At 43.3% G+C, this 20,529-nt stretch overlaps 2 protein-coding genes across 7 annotated transcripts in view; both read left to right on the top strand.

Annotated features, from left to right (window-relative positions):
• Positions 1–20,529, top strand: part of SERPINC1 (serpin family C member 1) — a 211,240-nt gene that overhangs the window by 64,371 nt on the left and 126,340 nt on the right. The window lies entirely within an intron of this gene.
• The window catches only part of RC3H1 (ring finger and CCCH-type domains 1), a 132,174-nt gene that overhangs the window by 20,560 nt on the left and 91,085 nt on the right, over positions 1–20,529 (top strand). The window lies entirely within an intron of this gene.

The following is a 20,529-nucleotide window of genomic DNA, read 5'->3' as shown; positions in this document are numbered from 1 at the left end:
ATCAAGATGACATGGTGTCAAGTACTTGTGGCTCTCCAACACCTTCTGGGAATAAGTTGATGATGAGTTGTAGTGCGGAGTGTGTCCCTCTGTTAGATAGGGAGCCAGGTGCCAACAGTCCAAGTCCTTCAATTGGTTGCCCTGCCAATTTCCTTGAGACCTCCTGTTTATCTATTTCTCCTCACAGGTCTTCCAAAAGAGGCTCAAATAGTGCTGGACATTGGCCCAGAGTGTGGTCTCTTAAGGGATCCATGCACCACTGAGGATATAGGGTACAGTTCTGTTCTGGAGCTATCCTCAGTCTTGTAGATCAGTGGTTCCCAACCTTTATGAGTATGGGACCCCCTTTGTAAGTTCAAAAAAGTTTGACACTTTCCCATGCTAATTGTAATTTTAGTCTCTGTTAATTGAAAAAAAGCTGTGTGAAAAAATCATATGTCCAAATACCCCTTTCCATTAAAATCTCCCTGCAGCCAGGGAGGTGTTGCTTTCTTAATGTAAAGATCCAATCAAATTGGTATCCCCCTCCCCCACGCACAGTCTGAAGATGTACAGTCCTGTCTCCCTACACCAGTAGGTTACAGTGTTAGACTAAGAACCAGGTTCAAATCCCTACACAGCCATGAAGCCCACTGGGTGACCTTGGACCAAACATAGTGACCTATCTCACAAGATTGGTGTAAAGATAAAATGGAAGGGGGAGGGGACCATGTGCACCACCTTGAGCAGCTTGAAAGAAAGGTGGGAAATAAATGCAATAATAAATACATTTCTTGTCGTGCGGGATATCGGGGGGGGGGTCTTGAAGAAGAAGAAGAAGAAATGTACTGCCTTCAAGTCGATCTCGACTTGTGGTGACCCTATGAGTAGGGTTTTCATGGTAAGCAGTATTCAGAGGGGGTTTACCATTGCCTACCTCTGAGGCTGAGAAGCATTGACTGGCCCAAGATTACCCAGTGAGCTTTATGGCTGTGTAGGGATTTCAACCCTGGTTTCCCAGGTCGTAGACCAGCACCTTAACCACTGTACCACATTGGCTCTCGGGGGTGTCTTAGACCCTTTACTCTTTTGGGAGCAGCGTCCCTATATCTCCAGTGTCCTACGAGTCAATCAGCATGAAAGGGAGTGTGTTAGCCACTGAGAAGAGCCTTCTGACATGCTTCTTTCCTGCTGATTGAAGCCAATCTGAGTGGAAGAAGGCAAGTCAGCCCCTGAGAAGACCCTTCTCAGTGCCAACACTCTCCTCTTTGATGCTTATTGGTTCCTAGGCATTAACAAGGATCTCATTCTCAACCCCACAGCAAAAAAGCAGAGAGGGGCATGGCTGTGATCAACATGAAGGGATCCTGCACTTCTGAATTTGCCACTACGCTACTGAACACCAGGATTCCAGCCTCAGCCAACCTGCTGAGTTTTTTTTTTCTTTCTTTTTAAAATAATAATCAAGAAGCAACAATGTGTTGGTGATGGGGATGCTAGATTGTACATTGCAGACAACTAGGCGCACAGATTGAAGAGGGGCATTAGTGCTTTTAGGCCTTAGGATGATCATCAGAACTAATGGCTTGTTTAGTGTGCACTTGGGGACTGAAAGCAGAACAGAAGACAGATCAGCACATGCACACCCAGACAAACACACCTGTTCCTCCTGCAAGCATCTGCAGGTGTGCATGCATTCGGATACATAGAAGGGGGGAAGCCCTCAACTGCCACAGTGAAGGTGGAAGGAAGGAGGGATACTGGCACACACCCTTGGCTTCAGAAATGGAAGGTGAGCAAGTCCTGTGCTTCCTCGCTGCTTCGTGGCTCTGTCTGAAGGCGAGATCTGGATGGCCTCGCAAATAAGAATAATTTTTAAAAGATGTCAGTGAAACAGGAGCCAAGAAAGGCAGGCAGGTTGGCTACCAGGAAGGAAGGGGAAAAGCAGCCTTTCCTTTGCAGTCTTGCTTCTTTTTGCTTCACGAAAAGCCATCTCTCATTCTGAGCAAGGGCGTCGTCAGCAGTGGCAGTGCGAGGAGATGGGGGTCGTAGTTAGCTGACTAAGGAGGCATTTGTGTATAAGAGGTGATTCCTAAGTGGAAATATATTATGTGGTTTTTGCAATAATTGGAATTCATCAATATGACTTCATCCTTTATATAGCAAATGTATATCCTTCTCTGGCCCAGAAGTTCAGAGCAAGTGACAGCATACTTTAAAAAGCACTGAGAAAAACATACTTGTAAACTTTGGAAGTAAAGTTTTGAAATTGCAGTTTTAGAATTCAGTATAATATATCAATGCAAGTGATGGGTTTTGGTGACATCATCAGAATTAAAGTATTTGTGACAATCTCTTTAAGCGTTGTGGGATTCATTTTTCTGTTGAAAGTGAACTGATTTTTTAATATATTTACATTGTGCTTTGTTCTCTCCTTCACAAGTCACACACTTTAAAAGACATGACACAAGCAACTGTAACGGGCATGCTTTGAAAATAATTGGATAAAAAAAACCTGCCACTATGTGTTCTGGCTGAAGTCAAAGGAACAAAAGATTTCCCATCAAAATCTACACCCATTTTCAAAAGCCCTTTTCCTCAACATTGACGCAATGGTTTTCTACTTCACTTCATTTTATTTTGCCTATAAAGTGAAAAACTAGAGATGGCACATCTGCAAGGAGTAATAGAAAGAGGTAAATAACCCTAGTGGAATCACTATCAGAAATCCGTAACATAGACTGAGAGCAGATCTAAGTTTACTAAATCTTGTGGTGAGTAGGACTCTGGTGACAGTGAATATGCACCTGCTTTGACTGGACAGCCCACATTCATGGTATTGTAATAAGGGATTGTCATAGCCACGAGACAGTTCCTCAGGTGAAATAATTCACTTTTATTACTTTACTTGGGGCTTTCACTACCTCATTCTCTTAAAGCTCACCAAAAGCCTTTTATGATCCTTGCCCCCGCTTCCCTTTTGCCCCCTGACATGGGGGGTGGGGAGGAGAAGGGCAGGGAGGATCACAAAATAGACCTTATGCTGCCACTGCCCAGGAAATTAGGATGAAGAGTCAGTTTGGCACGAAAAGCCACATGGGAAGTAGGAAGGCAGCCTGAGGCTTGATGACAACTACAACAGCAGATTACCAAGCTGGCTGGCTATGCTTCTGGCTGCCTTTCTCTTTCCCACACTGTTCCTCCTAATTGCCTGGGCAGCAGCAGAAGCAGTGAGTCAGCATGCTGGCAGGAAGGGCAGAGGGTGGTCAGTAGCTGCACTGGCACACCTGGGGACCTGGATGCAGGGTCCACAAGGCTGACAGGCTGAGGAGCCAGAAGAGCTGGAGGGCTGCTGGAGCCTGTCCCGGGTGTCTCTGCATAGCTTGTCCGGGCCTCCCAAGGAGCATTTCTTGTCATGCTGTAGTTCACAGTGCCACCTGCTTGTGGCCAAGCAAACTGCAGTGTGATGGCATTTTTATGTATATTATGGAACATGTCTTCATCCCACTCTTTTTTCTATGGTGCTCAGGGCAGCATACATGGTTTATCCCTCCTCCCCCTGGCCCATTTTATCAGTTCAACAATATTCTAAGATATGTGGATAGTGTGACTGGATCTCATCAAGTGTTCATGGTCAAGCTGGAGATTTAAACCCAAGACCCTCTGTGACAGTGAGCTCAGACAAGCAAAGGCAATGAAACCATGCCCCATGACAAGAATAGTAGTAGTAGTGGCAGAATCCCTACTACATGGGATTGAAACCCAAGTATGCTGAGAAGATCCATGGACTCGCCAGGTTTGCCATCTCCCTGGAGGATGGATTAGATATGAGACACAAGGATTACCATCACTCATAAAGCCCACTGACAGATATCCCTTTCTTCTCATTCATATGGGAACAAATGATATTGCCAAGTGAAGTTACGAAGAAATCATGTCAGACTTTGAAGCTCTGGGAAAGAAATTCAAGGACTTTGGGGCCCAGATAGTTTTGTCATCCATCCTTCTGGTACTTTGAAGAGGAATAGAAAGGGAAAGAAATATACTCTGTGTGAATGATTGGCTGCAAAAGTGGTGCTGATGTGAGAGATTTGGATTCTGGGACCATGGGCTACACTTCCTGGAGGATGGACAGCTGACAAGGGATGGGTTGCACCTCACAAGGACTGGGAAGAATGTTTGGTCACAGTGTGGAGAACCTCATCAAGAGAGCTTTAAACTGAATCCTAAGGGGGAGGGAAATGTAAACGTGGCAGTAACGACTAACAAAGGCTTGCGCACAATAAGAGGAACTGAGAGAATGGCTCTAATGGGGTGCAGTAATAGTCTTCAAAAAAATGTCAGAAGGAAGGAATCCAGGCCGTAATTCACATGGTCTTCGATGCTAGTAATGCCCAGAGTATGGGAAACAAACAGGACAAACTTGAACTCTTAATACAGGAGAGTAATACGACTTGATAGATATAACTGAAACTTGGTAGGACGAGTCCCATGACTGGAGTACTGCAATTAAAGGATATAACTTGTTCAAAAAGAACAGAAGACATAGAAAGGGAGGTGGAGTCATGCCATGTTAAAAAAATATATCCTTACACAAAAATACAGGACGAGGAGCTTAGTAGCTCCACTGAGAGTATCTGGATTAATATAAATGGGGCAAGGAATAAAAGGAGCATGATTGTTGGAATCTCCTACCAACCACTCAATGAAGGAGAAAACGAGGATGAAACCTTTGAAAAGCAAATTGCGAACGTTTCGAGAAGGCATGATGGGGACTTCAATTACTCAGATATCTGTCGGGAGGCAAATACTGCCAAACCCAGCCCCTCCAAGAAATTCCTGACTTGTGTTGGAGATAACTTTCTCCTACAGAAAGTGGAGGAAGCAGCTAGAGGATCAACTATCCTTGACTTGATTCTAACCAATAGAGATTATTAGGTGTATGAATTGGTAGTTATGGGAACCCCGGGGGAAAGTGACCACACTATACTAGAGTTCTTGATCTTAAAGGAAGCAAAAGCTAAGAGTAGCCATACGCATACTCTGGACTTCAGGAAAGCTGATTTTAATAAACTCAGAACAATGGTAAGTAAGATTCCATGGCAAGAAACCCTAATGAGAAAAGGAGTTCAAGATGGGTTCGAGTTTCTATAAGAAATTCTAAAGGCACATTGCAAACAATTTCATCAAGGAAAAAAGGGGGAAGCCAGCAGAACAAGCCAATGTGGCTTCATAAAAAGCTTAGAGATGACCTGAAAACAACAATAGACACATACAGGAAGTGGAAGGAAGGCCACAAAGGAAGAGTACAGACAGACAGCACGGAATTTCAGGGATGGCATCAGGAAGGCTAAAGCTGAGAATGAACTGAGGTTAGCAAGAGATGCCAAAGGCAGCAAAAAAGCTTTCTTCAGGTACATCCATACTAAAAGACAGAGAAAAGAAATGGTGGTACAGCTACTAATTGAAGATGGCAAAATGATAACAGATGACAAAGAAAAGACAGAAGTGCTCTGTTCCTACTTTGGCTCAGTCTTCTCCCAAAAGAGGGTCTGTGACCCTCGTGGGAAAAGTGAAGTTGAAGGGGCAGGATTGCAGTTTGAAAATGATAGACAAATGGTCAAGGAATACAAAATCACTTTGAACGAGTTCAAATTTGCAGGGCCCAATTAACTGCATCCTAGAGTATTGAAGGAACTGGCTGAAGAACTCTCGGAACCACTGTCTATTATCTTTGCAAAATCATGGAGGATGAGTGAAGTGCTGGAGGAGAGCTAAGGTTGTCCCTATCTGTCAGCTCTTCACTGAGACAGCAGTGTCGGTGGGGTTGCAGGCAGGGCTGGAGATTCCTTGGTAATTGCCAGGCCGTAAGTCCTCAGCAAGCAGCTTGGCTATAAATCTGCCAGGCTAGCAAGGAGGAAGCAAGATAAGGGCAGAGGCCATTCAAAGCTTACGTGCCAAGCCAGAAATCCAGAAGAGACGTCAGTGAAGGTCCAGGTCTAGTTTGCCGAGAGATCAGTCCAAGCCAAGGTTCAGGGGATAGGAAGACACACAGTGGTCATGCCTGATGTTGTAGTCAGCAACAAGCTGAACCCAAGGTTTGACTTTTAAGGAGCAGGTTTGTCAGCAGGTGTGAGCCATCAGCGTTTTGGCCTTAAGTGGACAGGCCTGCCCCTCTTCTGCCTGACCTTCTGTTGTCTACGTTCTGCAGGTGAGGGGGGAGTATCCTGTTCACTGCCTGCGTCTGGCTGAAGGGCTTCAGCTGTGTCTGGGGTGCTCTGCAGCTGAGGGGGAGAAGGAGCTGGGTTCTCAGGAGTTTCCTCCATTTCTCCTTCTGGGTCTGCTGCTTCTGGGTCTGCTGCTGTTACTCCCGAGTCATCCTCGTCTGATGAGTCCTCTGACGGGGCCATAACACTGTCTTCAAAAAGGGAGGAACCTGGTAACTACAGACCAGTCAGCCTGACATCAATCCCTGCAAAAATTCTGGAGTAGATTATAAAGCAGTCAATCTGTAAGCACCTTGAAAACATTGCTGTGATTAGTAGAAGCCAACATGGATTTATCAAAACAAATCCTTCCTTATTGGTCTCCTTGGTAGACACTGGGAATACTGTGGACATAATATATCTCACCTTGAGCAAAGCTTTTGACAAAGTGCCCCATCATATTCTGATTAGCAAGCCAGCTGAATATGGGCTGCGTGGAACAGCTATCAGGTGGACCCACAGTTGGCTGCACAATCGTGCTCAAAGAGTACTGCCATGCTCGGTCCTGGGCACAATGCCCTTCAACATTTTTATGAATGACTTGGATGAGCTGTGTGGGTTGGGGGATAGCTTCTACTATGTTGTTTAGTTTTATTGCTTCTTTTTTGATGTTTATATACTTTTATGTCTGATGTTTATATGCCTTTATTTTGTACGTCGCTCAGAGTGGCTGGGTTTCCAGCCAGATGAGCGACTAATAAATCGAATTAAAAAAAAAAAAAATGAGGAGCTTCAGGGAATGCTTATATTTGCAGATCATACAAAATTGGGAGGGATAGCTAGTACCCTGGAAAACAGCAATAAAATTCAAAGTGATCGTGATAGGCTGGAGCATTGCGCTGAAAACAACAGAATGAAATTTAACAGGGATAAGTGCAAAGTTCTACACCTAGGAAAAAGAAACCAATGCACCGTTATAAGATGGGGAATACTTGGCTCAAGCAGTACTACATGTGAGAACAATCTTGGGATTGTTGTTGATCACAAGCTGAATATGAGCCAACAGTGTGATGTGGCTGTAAAAAAGGCAAATGCTATTTAAGCTGCATTAACAGAAGTGTAGTTTCCAAATCGCGTGAAGTATTAGTTCCCCTCTATTCGGCACTGGTTAAGCCTCATCTTGAGTATGGCATCCAGCTCTGGACACCATACTTTAAGAAGGATGCAGATAAACTGGAACAGGTTCAGAGGTGGGCAATGAGGATGATCAGGGGACTGGAAACCAAGCCCTATGAGGAGAGACTGAAAGAAGTGGGCATGTTTAGCCTTGAGAAGGACAGAGGAGATACGACAGCACTCTTCAAGTACTTGAAAGATTACCACAAAGAGGAGAGCCATGATCTCTTCTCGATCATTCCAGAGTTCAGGACATGGAATAGTGGGCTCAAGTTGCAGGAAGCCAGATTTCAGCTGAACATCATCAAAAACATCCTAACTCTTAGAGCGGTACAACTATGGAACCAATTACCTAGGGAAGTGGTGGGCTTTCCAGTACAGGAGGCATTGAAAAGGCAGCTGGACAGGCACCTGTTGGGTATTCTTTAATTTAGATTCCCGCATTGAGCAGGTTGGATTCGATGACCTTATAGGCCCCTTCCAACTCTACAATTCTGTGATTTCCCAGGTCCACATCCACCACTCTGTTCATTTCTCATGAAATTCTGTCACATGCATAAAGACTATTCCAGTGGGACTATTTTGTGAACTTCGTCAGTCTTCTAAGGTAGACGTAGAAATGTGGCTTGTTGTATCTATTGTTTTCAAAAATGCTCTGTTTTAATGAAACAGATACAGGACTGAGTTGGATCCAGATTAAGTTAGTTAAACTTTTGTTTTGGAAATAGGGGTGAGGGCATGGCTCTGATAAGTGTAATTTTTAATATAATATACAAAGACGTTACAGTAAGAAGACACTGTGGTGGTGGTGTGTGTATATGTATATAGTCTGCTTCATTCCAAGTAAGCCAGTGTCCTGCCACAATATGGTTAGTAGAGCTGTTACTATCTCCTATTTCAGTATAGGAGGAGTGGATCATAGTTCAGTCATTATGAGGCGCTTAAGTTGGGCTTTGTTCTTGTTAGCCAATCACTGGGCTTGCAAGTGGTTGCTTATTTGAATAGCCAGACCTATATAAGAGTAGATTAAGGGACAAGGCAGTGGCATTTTCAGGCGGGCAGGGAGTTTGGCTGTGTGAACTTAGAGTCAAACGATGGCTGCTACCACCCCGAGAAGCAGGAAAAAGGGTCAGGTGCGCCAAAGGCAACGGTACAGAAGCCAATATAGACAGAGAAGACCCAGAGGGAGAAAGACTGTTGGACGGCATGCAAAACACGGCCATGGAAAGAAGTGTTCTGTCAGAAGGTCTTCCAGGAGAATGCAGGAACTCCGGCTGGATAGTGTTCGAATGACCAATGAGGCCCAGAACATTCTGCACTTCTGTGTGCATGACCTCTACAAGAAGGTGTCCTTGGCAGCTGAGCGCTTGAGGAAAAAGAAGCGGCATGTCTCTATTACTGTCTCAGATGTAAGAAATGCCCTGAAAAAGATAATGCCAAGGAAGTATGACCGAAAGTCTGTATCCTCCATCTCCTGCAAATGCCGTTAGAAAGACATCTCTTCTCTTTCCTATGATAGGCTTAGAAATGGAGAAAGAGAAGGGAAAAAGGAAAAAGCACAAGCGTGAGGAAAAAATCCAATACTTTGCCTGCCTGAAAAAATACCACCTTCAAATTTCCAAGCAATCCTGTAATCTACCTTTTTATTACTAGATCAACATCACCACTAGTAATGAACTCAAGGAAAGACAGAGTCTGGCATTCTGAATATCATGACAGGATGATTATCATATTGCCCTTGTGCTGAATCAGGGAGATAGATTATCTGGTGTTGGAGGAAACAACTAGCAAGTTGTGGAATGTCAAGGACATGGGGCATGTGAGGTGTTCCCTGAAGGGATATATACTCATTTTCAATAAAACAGGATCTGTGCAGGATAATTCATTTCACTGTGTCTTTTATATAGGGGTGGCTTGTTTTCCAAAGTTATGAATATACTAAGGTGAAAGATAGCTTTGTGGAGGCTGTGCTTTGCATATGTTGGAGTCTCTAGAGCTTGTAATAACTTTTGACAGCTGATGTTCTTAAAAGGAAGTGATAACAGAATTACGTACAACTTTACATAGTATGTAGATGCAACACGTTGGCATTTTATCACTAAATATCGCTGTTACTGAATCTTGTATTGCCTTCTTTAAAATGGTAGAAAAGGAATTTAAGTACAGCATCCTGTTTGGGAACTAATTGATCCCAGAGACACCTAATAAAGGATTGGGATTTTTCATTGGAAACCTCCTTTTCCCCTTGCCAGTGCTTTCTCTCCTTGCTCAAGAAAGCTTCCCTCATCTCAGTACTTCCCAGACTATCTTGTAGGATGTTCCTTTTATTGTTTTAGGACCTAATGTTTAGGCAATTCACTGTTGTGAAGCCCATACCATACCAGTATGGGTTGCTCCTTTACTCAAGTTACTAATTTGTTAGAGAAGGGTACTGTAACCATAAAGTATTATATAATGCCCTTGTAAGAAATGTCTGGATAGAAACCCTGTTATTACTAAAATTTATATCCTGCCCTTCTTCCCAGAAAGAGCCCAGAGTGGCAAATAGGCCACAAAACACTCAAAACATCTTACAAATCTTTAGGGGCTGGTTTTGATGATCTGCCACTTGGGAGGCTTGATTCTGTTTGTGGCGGCTTAGGACTCCTCCTTCTTTGTTTGCCCTCAGAAATGGTATGGCAGACAGAGAAGGGGTGGTGCTAGCACCATTCCTTCTCTGTCAAGGCATTTAAGTCCTTGTGGTTATGAAAATAACTTGGTTCCCAATCCAGATATTCCCCCACCATTAGTGGTGCTAAGCCCCCACCCTCTGATTTCACCTGTGAAGCTTGAGCAGAAGCAGGCGAAGAGGTGTACTGGCCATGAATGGTAATCACTAGCAATTGCTAACAATAGAATGGAACCAATGTTGTACACAAGAAAAATCAAATGCACAAATAAGATGGCATCAAAGAAAAAGTGAAGGATTGTAACATATTACAATCAGCGAGGCCTGGGCAGTGATAGATTATATCTAAAGGAACTTTATTTCTGAAACTCCGGGGAGTAATAGTTAATGTTTAATACTTGTTAAGACCTAATTTGAAATACTGTGGTAAGTCATAGATGTAGCTCAGGAGGCATGTAGACAATTTGAAAAGGGTTCTAAGGAGAGTTTCAAAGATGAGATGTTTAGCTCAAAACAGCTCTTCAGAGCTTGTGACCAGAGCTTGGAATCATGGGAACTGCAGTTTGTTAAGAGTGGTGAGAACTATAACTGTGAGGGGGAAATGACACTTCCTAGAATTCTTTAGGGGAAGTCATGCGCTTTAAATGAGAGTTGGATGTGCTTTACACATATTGTGTGAATCTGCTTAATAAATTTTGCCTGCATGTAAATTGTTTTAATTAATTTTTCAAAATGAAAATAAGCTATAAAGTGTAGTGGGTGACCATGGGCTATTCACCATTTCTCAGCCTATCTGCCCCTCAGGATGAAAACAATGGAGAACCATGACTACCCCAAGGCATACTTAAAATGTAAAGGAAGTATTGTACAACCATAGTATGCAATTGGATACTTATAGGGACACAGCATGACAAAACTGGGTGGAAGTAAAAGTTCTACACTTAGGAAAAAGAAACCAAATGCACAGTTATAAGATGGGGGATACTTGGCTCAGCAGTACGACATGCAAGAAGGACCTTGGAATTGTTGTTGATCACAAGCTGAATATGAGCCAACAGTGTGATGTGGCTGCAAAAAAGGCAAATGCTATATCAGGCTGCATTAACAGAAGTATAGTTTCCAAATCATGTGAAGTATTAGTTCCCCTCTATTCAGCACTGGTTAGGCCTCATCTTGAGTGCTGTGTCCAGTTCTGGTCTCTGCACTTCAAGAAGGATGCAGACAAACTGGAACAGGTTCAAAAGAGGGCAACAAGGATGATCAGGGGACTGGAAACAACGCCCTATGAGGAGAGACTGAAGGAACTGGGCATATTTAACCTGGAGAAGAGAAGACTAAGGGGAGATATGATAGCACTCTTCAAGTATTTGAAAGGTTGCCACACAGAGGAGGGCCGGGATCTCTTCTCAATGATCCCAGAGTGCAGGACACAGAATAATGGGCTCAAGTTGCAAGAAGCCAGATTTCGACTGGACATCAGGAAAAGCTTCCTAACTGTTAGAGCCATACAACAATGGAACTAATTACTAGAGAGGTAGTGGGATCTCCGACACTGGAGGCATTCAAGAGGCAGCTGGACAGCCATCTGTCGGGAATGCTTTGATTTGGATTCCTGCATTGAGCAGGGGGTTGGACTTGATGGCCTTATAGGCCCCTTCCAACTCAACTATTCTATGATTCTATGAAAATATTTATATAAGCATGACTATCAAATATGTTTATTTATATAAACTGTAAAGATATTTATAGTGCAATCCTATGTTTGTTTACTCAGAAGCAACTCCCAATGTATTCAATGGGGCTTACTCAACCAGGGAAAACTGCAGCCTCAAGTGATAAGGAACTTGTTCTTTTAACAAGTCCTTTAAGTTGAGAGTTTATCCCAGTCTGCGTCTGTGTTGAAATTGCTTTTTAATATGTTTTTAAATTTTTTCTTAAAAAAAATGTTTTTAAAGCTTTTAAAAATGTTTTTAAAGATGTTTTGTTTTAATATATTTTAAAGTCTGTTTTTATGATTTTTAAAGTGTTTTTAGTGCTTTTGTTTGCTGCCCTGGGCTCCTACTGGGAGGAAGGGTGGGATATAAATAAAATAATAATAAATAAATAAACTTCATTCATTTTTTAAAAAAATGAGTATTAGTTTCCTACATAATAAAAACTGTGATAAACCCTGCCTAATTTCTTTAAAAATAGGGTTGGAGGGAGAGAGATTTACAACACAAACACAAGTCTGCACTTTACTCACAATCATGAAAGGGCGGGGTTGCAGCCAGAGCTTTGAAAAGTTACTTTAAACTACAACTCCCATCAGCCCCAGCCAGCATGGCCACTGGATTGGGCTGATGGGAGTTGTAGCTAGAGCATGATCTGTTTAAAAAAAAGTTGTGCAGGGGGGGTTACGTTTTGGTGTATATCTCGGGAATTAGACCACCTAGAAACTTTTTTTAAAAAAATTGAAGCGGAGAGTCCAGAGAGTAAGGGGTGGTAGCCAGAGAGCCGGAGCTCCCCCCCCCAAAACCAGAGACTCCAGCCAAAAACACACACACCGGGGCACACACACACACAAATCATTGTCACTCACCTCCACAGCTCTTCGCCATTCTGCCTTCCTTGCCCTGTCTTTTTCCTCCGGCGTCCATTTTTTCCTCTCAGAGTCAGACGCTAGCAGGCTCCCCCTGCCTATTCATCTCTTCTATCGTGCCTCCTAACACAGATCACGAGGGAAGAGACAGTCTGCGCAGAGGTCCAATCAGTGTGAGGCACATGACTTGTGTTAACCAATCACAGCCAGGAGCTGACTTCCCCTTGTTCCCGCCCCCAAGTAATGTCCAACCTAACGTGGAAACGTTAAAGTTGAAGCTGAAAAGTAGGGAAATTACTATTCGTTCCGTTACTTGCCAAATGTAATGGAATTACCCACTTGTTATTTAAAATTGTAACGAATTAAAAGTAACTCGTTAAAAATAACGAGTTACTTCCAAGCTCTGCTTGTGACCCACATACAGCAGCCTGCCAGATACTTGACATGCTGCCCTGTTCTTTAGAGTCCCAGGCAGGCAGCAAAACCATGAACCTTTCTTGAGCTTCTGGGAAGTTGCATTCACCCTGGTAGGTCATGACTTGTACAGGCTGAGTTGTAGAGAAAAAACCTACCAGATATAAGTTGGAGGTTTGTTTGTACTCAGATACTTAAATGGTTCCGCAAAAGCAGTAAAGGGCAACAACATTCACCAGTCCACATAAAAATTAAATGTAAAGGAAAGTATTTGTCATGAAAATGATTGTTGTATTTTAGCTCATGTTCTGTGGTTATGGTCTTTTTTCCAATTTGTATTTTAAACTGTTAATCACTGTTTGTGTTTGTCTTTTTAAACTTTGTAGTGAAAAGATTTTTGCATAACATAATAAAATAAAGTAAAATATTGTTACATAGCATTAGATTAATAGAGGTGTTGATAATATAATCAATAATAATATGCCGCCCTGGGCTCCTACTGGGAGGTAGGGTGGGATATAAATCTAATAATATAAATAAATAAACCAATAGTGGGAAAACTTCAAATTATTCATGTTGAAGGGGAAATTTGGCATCATGGTTCAACAACTTTATTGGCTTGTATGATCTTTGCTTAGTTTCAGTATCACTGCTATTTTAGACTGACATCCCAGAAATGTGCAAACCTCTATCAGTTTCTGAGGAGCTCATTACACATAGCCCATACTCATGACCTGGTTCAGTTGGAAAGTTACATTATGGAAGATTGGGAGGGGGGTACTGTCCTGATCTTGCTTTGTTTCTTGACTCATACAGCTGCTTAACTTACCTGTCAGCTTATTAGTTAGCTCTCTATGTGGGGCTGCCCCTGAAATTAACCTGGAAACTGCAGTTAGTGCAAAACGCAGCAGCTTGCCTGCTCACAGAGACAGAATATCACTATCATGTTACACTGCTGTTGAAAAACCTGACAACCTGGTAGCTAACTGGCAGTTTGTTGATTGATTGATGATTGGTTGGTTGGTTGGTTGATATCCTGCCCTTCCTCCCAGCAGGAGCCCAAGGCGGCAAACAAAAGCACCAAAAACACTTTAAAACATCACAAAAACAGATCTTAAAATACATTAAAACAAAACAACTTTAAAAACATTTTTAAAAAAGCTTTACAAACCTCTTAAATAAAAAGGGTTAAAAATTGTTTAGAAAAAAAAGGTTTAGAAAACATTAAAAAGCAATTCCAACACAGATGAGGACTGGGATAGGTCTCAACTTAAAAGTCTTGTCGAAAGAGGAAAGTCTTCAATAGGCGCCGAAAAGGTAACAGAGAAGGTGTCTGCCTAATATTTAAGGGGAAGGGAGTTCCACAGGGTAGGTGCCGCCACACTAAAGGTCTGTTTCCTATGTTGTGCAGAACGGATCTCCTGATAAGATGGTGTCAGCAGTTCAAGGAGCTAGTGCATGTCTACAGAACCTTACACTGCATGGGACCAGGCTACCTAAAATATAGTCTCAGCCCTTATGTACCCAGCCAATGACTGCACTGTGCAGGAGAGGGGTCCTGCAGATACCATCTTATCAGGAAGTCCATCCCATGTAATGTAGGAATCGGACTTAATATGGCAGCACTTGCCCTTTGGAACTACCTCCCATTATACACTGCCTTGCAAAAGTAATCAGACCCCTGACCAATGCTGTCATGTTACAAATGGTACATTGTAATTTTATTCTGTATGATATTTTATTTTGAAACACTGAAACTCAAAATCAATTATTGAAATGTGACATTGATTTTATGTTAGGAAATATTTGTAAGATACATAAAAAACTGAAACACGTTGCTGTGGAAGCTTCCAGTTTACACAGATGAAAGAAATTGCCCTATCGAGGACACAGTTACCTTACTATTGGCCTCTACCTGTGAACCATTAAAGTTGCTATCACATTGTCAGGATAAAAACACCACTGTTGAAGGATCATTGGTCAGGCAGGAAAGGAAAATGAAGACCAAAGAGCATTCTACAGAAGTGAGTAATACAAATGCATAGATTAGGAAAAGGGTACAAAATAATATCCAAGTGTTTGGATATCCCAGTGAGCGCAGTTGGATCAATAATCAGCAAGTGGAAGCTGCATTACACTACCCAGGCACTGCCAAGAAAAGTCTGTTGCTCAAAACTCAGCACTTGAACAAGAAGGAGACTTGTGAGAGAAGCCACAGAGAGGCTAACAATCACTTTGAAGGAGCTACAGAGTTCAGTGGCTAGGAGTGGAGTAATGGTGCACCAGTCAGCCATATCAAGAGCCCTGCATAACACTGGTCTATGGGAAGGTGGCAAGAAAGAAGCCGTTACTTAAAAAGTACCATCTGAAAGCACGTCTGGAGTTTGCCAGAAAGCATTAGAATGTCCCAGCGGCGATGTGGGAACAGGTTTTGTGGTAAGATGAGACTAAGATTTTTGGCCAAATCTCAAAGCACTGTGTGGCGCAAACCTAACACTGCCCATGCCTCAAGACACACCATCCCTACAGTGAAGTATGGTGGTGGCAGTGTCATTCTGTGGGGATGCTTCTCATCAGTAGGGACTGGGCATCTTGTTAAAATTGAAGGAAGAATGGATGGAGCAAAATACAGAGAAATTCTGCAAGAGAACCTGCTTCAGTCCACTAAAACAATGAAGCTTGGAGGAAATTCATTTTTCAGCAGGACAATGATCCCAAGTGCAAGGCCAAAGCAACATTGGAGTGGCTCAAGAATAAAAAGGTGAATGTCCTACAGTGGCCCAGTCAAAGTCCTGATCTCAGTCCCACTGAGAATCTGTGGCGCTCCTTGAAAATTGTGGTCCACAAACGACAACCAACCTGAACAACCTGGAGCAAATCTGCCAAGAAGAATGGGCCAAAATTCTTCTGACACTGTGTGCAAAGCTGGTACATATCTACCCTAAAAGACTTAACGCTGTTATTGCAGCGAAAGGTGGCTCTACCAAATATTAATGTGTGTGGGTTGAATACTTATACAAGCAACATGTTTCAGTTTTTTATGTTTCTTACGAACATTTTCCAACATAATAGCAATGTCACCTTACAATAACTGATTTTGTATTTCAAAACAAAACATCATACAGAATGAAATTACAATGTACCATTTGTAATTCAGTAATAGGAGAGCATTGGTCAGGGGTCTGATTACTTTTGTAAGTCCCTCTGTCTCAGTGAGGGAGGGAGGGAGGGAGGGAGGGAGGGAGGGAGGGAGGGAGGGAGGGAGTGAGTGAGTGAGTGAGTGAGTGAGGTGTCTGCTCAGGTCCTAGCCTAGTCTCTTATTGATAGCTGCAGTGGAGCTGATGTAGGCTGCAATCCAATACACACTTACCTGGGAGTAAGTCCCATTGAACCCAGTGGAACATACTTCTGAGTAGACATGTATTGGGTTGCACCCTAGACTCTTAGCCAGAGCTACTCTACACTATGCTTGAAGCTGTTCAAAGCCAGTAATTGGAATCCAATATTTCTTCAAAAAGATGCACTACATTTATTTATAAGAATTCTCACCAGGGTGGGTTATAACAATATAATACACAGTTATAAAAACAAAAGAGGTGGGTCCCATGAATCTGAACTGTCAAAGGGCAGGGTAAAGAAGTGCTTCTTAAGCATGCAGTGAAAGCTATATAGTGAATATGCTAGATGCCTTTGTGGGGAAGGAATTCCACAGTTTAGGGGCTGGCACGAAGAAAACCCTCTCTTAGATCGCCATTCCTAAGTGTGGCAGAACCACAAAGAGGGGCTGCTGTGTTTATCTTAACATGCAAGAGGGTCTGTAGGGTTGGACAGTGATCTCTTTTCCCTCCTTGCCACAAGTACCTTTTATTGACTGTCTAGACCAGGGGGGTCAAACTGGCTCATGAATAGCTTTTTTAAAATGGAAGGAGATCTGGACTGAAACTTATGGTGCAAACACTGAGTCATTAAGATTGCCTCTTCCATTCCCTGTCCTGCCTTCAGGTAATTGATCTCCCACAAACAGCATTATTTACTTATTTAATTTATATCCTGCCTTTCTTCCCAAAGGATCCCTTCAATATTAAAACAATACAATTAAAAACATCTAAAAACAATCTCATACTCTCGCAGTAACAATTTCAAGGTTGCCAGGAGCAGAACCTCTCAGCCATCAAATGCCTGGGTAAACAGGAATGTTTTAAACTCATTGTAAAGAGGGGGAAAGACACACCTCACCAGGGAAGGCATTCCACAAATGAGCACTAGCCATGTTGCCTGGAAAATCTCCCAGAGCGTTCAGAAACCCATCAATCTCTGGGGGTGGACTAATCTAACTGATCCCCCATGAGGGAGGGGGGTCAGTCACAGCTAGTCACAACTTCACCAGGGAATGATCCATCCATGTCAGTGGGGTAATAATCACACACCCCTTCTGTAGCAAAGACCAGATCTAGGTATGATCTGCAATGTGTGTTGGGTGCACCATGTATTGAGACAGTTCCATGGTTCTCATGGCAGCCATGAAGTCCTGAGCCAGACAAGATAAGGCAGAAGTGACATGGATGTTGATGTCGTCCAAGACTAATGCCCTTGGATTCTTCAACACCACACCAGAGACAGCCTTCGCCAGCTCAGTCAGAAGTAGTTAGGCAGTGGGGTAGACAGTACACCAACAAGATCCCTGTGCTATACACAAAATATAAACGCTTGAATTCAGCTTCCAGACGTACTGCCTTCCTGGTGAGAAAGATGGAACTTTTGTGAATGCCCTACTCCCTCCAATCTTGACTGGTGCTACACCACACAGGTGGGAAAGCTAGGTAAGGCCAGGGCATCCCAGCTCCCCTGCCCATGTGTCAGTAATGCATACCAGGTCAGCCACCTCATCCATGATCAAATCATAGATGAGAATTGTGGACTGATCTGGCAGTAAGTAACAGCACCACCAGATAGCAGGTCAGCACGGATACCCAAGTTGCTATTAGAGTGGTGGTGGCTAAGCAGGGGCAACAGCTGCCAAGTGTCTGCCCCCCACTCTTATATTGTTTAACCCCCCAGTTCCATCCATCCCCTTTCCCAGTGGCAGCTGGTGCCCACTAGACCTGGTGGGGCTGCTAGGAGGTCAGAGGGGTATGGTCAAGTTGTTTTGATTTTCTCCCCATCCTCCTCCCTTGCAATGCTACTGTGGACACTTAACTATTTGTAAATCTGCAATGTTTAACACTAAACTAAACAAAAGAGTGTCTTTCTTTGATTCAGAAGGGGGTCTCTGCTGTCACAATTTCTAGTGGGAGTTCTTGCCAAAGAAGCTATACATTACTCAGAAGCAGGCCCCTCTGAATTCCATTGAGATTGCGCCCTGATATGTATGTACAGGATTGCAGCCTGAATTGGTTAGTCTTAAAGGTACCACACAGGACTGTTAACAAGAGATCCCATACATTTATAGACTTAGGGGAAAATATTAGTTCCATCCCCCAGCTTGATCACTTCTGCATTGTTTTCCAGAATGTGGAATAAGGTGGAGGGATATTAAGTTGACTAGGACCTGGGAGAACAGAATTAAAATCGGCCATGAAACTCATTGTGTGATCTTGGGTCAGTACCTATCCTGCAGGGTTTCTGATAGGCTGACATGGGGAAAAGGAGACCCATGAATGCCACCTTGAGCTCCTTGGAGGAAAGGTGGAATAAATATAGATGCAATACTGATAAATAAAGAATAAACATAAGAAGTCTCTCTAGTCTTCCTGCTCCCAGTTTTGAATTGGGGGAGGGGAACCAGATTTATAATAATGAAAAAAAGCCTCACCTAAAAATCAAAGAAAAATCTGGGACACAACTGGGATATTCAGGCCTACAAACATTGGACTTTACATGTAGATCTATAACAAATCCAAAACGTGGCTGTCTGATAGGACAAGCTTGCCTGGGTGGGGTGTGCAGGTAAGGTGCAATCCATGATCCCATATTACATAAAGGCTCTGCACACTGAGTTCTTACCTGAATCATTTTCTGCACAATCCTACTTTTTGTAATAGCATTTTAAGTTTTTTGGAGTGTTTTACAGTCTTTTAATCCTTACAACAACCCTGTAAAGTACATCATACTACAATTTTAGCACAACAAAAAGAGCAGTAATATCACCTTAAAGACTAACAACTTTCTTATGGCATAAGCTTTTGGGGGCTAAAAGATTTTTAAGTTAATTCTCCAGCTGCTCTGGTGTGCTTGTTTTTTTAAAGGTATAAAGACAAGGAGGCTCTTGCTAATTGGCCTACTGAGAAGAATATGCAGTCAGTATTCTACCCAATCAAATTGTGATGTCGCCTAAGGGGTTTAGCTATTAGCACCATCAACTCCTCACAAACGACAGCCTCCTCTCAAAGACTTGAGTAGAGGACACACGATTAGGAACTATAAGCCTCAGAGATAAATGATAAGCATATGCATGGGGTGCACCTGCCTCACCAATAAGGAACCTATGTTTGTATTTAATAAGGTAAACAAATATCCTTTGTATAAACAGTGCTTCTTATAATCACCACAGTGATCCAGAGAGGCTGCTGAATCAGGCAAAGGCCACCCATCTAGTCCAGCGTCCTGTTCTCACAGTAGCCAAACACACAGCATTTTTAAACCTAAATAAAATCAGGAATGCAAAACCTCGACACTTTTCTCAAATCTAGAGGCATACCCTACAGTTCCAATAACACACAAGTGTTGAAAGTTGCACCACACATAGAAGCCACAAACCATTTATTCTCCTCTATTCACATAAATACAAATAAGTAAAAAATAATTACAGTAGGGCCCTGCTTATTTGGCAGGTTAGGGACCAGACCCCCGCCGTAAAGCGAAAATCGCCAAAAAGCGGAACATCGATCAGCTGTAGTGTGGGGAACTCCAGCTGACAGTGCTTGGCCCCGGAAGCTCCCTGCGCAACAGCTGACTGATGTTTCGCTTTTTTCCGCCTCCTCCCTTGGTCGTCCTTGCCCGCTCGCCCTCCCCTCCACCTGTTTGCTCAAGCGCTCGGTTGCCCTCCACCACCTCCCTCGCTTGTCCCCCCTGCCCACTCCCACTCCCCTCTGCCTGTTTGCTTGCTCGCTTGCTCACTCGCCCTCCGCTGCCTCCCTTGCTCATCCCTTGCCCCCGCCTGTTCGCTCAAGCGCTCACTTGCCCTCTGCCGCCTCCCTCGCTTGCCCCCCCCACCAGCTTGCCCCCCCCACCCCCTCACTCGCTCGCTCACTCGGTAAACACACATTGCTTACTTTGGCTGCAGCGCTTCTATCTTTGCCAGGTCTCCTGGCACAGCGCCGAGGAGTGCTTTGGAGCTGATGCAGGTGTTATTCCTGCACACGCAAAGGTGATCATCCTCTGGGCAGAGAAGTGCTTGGCGTAGTCTGCCCTTTCATCCTTTGGGGTGTTGAGATTGGGCCGTTAACATAATGGTAAGAAAGTCAGAAAAGTGGGCAGCACAGGCAGGAGAGAGATGGCGGAGACTG

The sequence above is a fragment of the Rhineura floridana genome, chromosome 6, assembly GCF_030035675.1.
Source record: "Rhineura floridana isolate rRhiFlo1 chromosome 6, rRhiFlo1.hap2, whole genome shotgun sequence".
In the NCBI taxonomy this organism is placed as follows: Eukaryota; Metazoa; Chordata; class Lepidosauria; order Squamata; family Rhineuridae; genus Rhineura; species Rhineura floridana.
The sequence above is the reverse complement of the archived record's forward strand: the minus strand, read 5'-3'. Positions and strand labels throughout refer to the sequence as shown.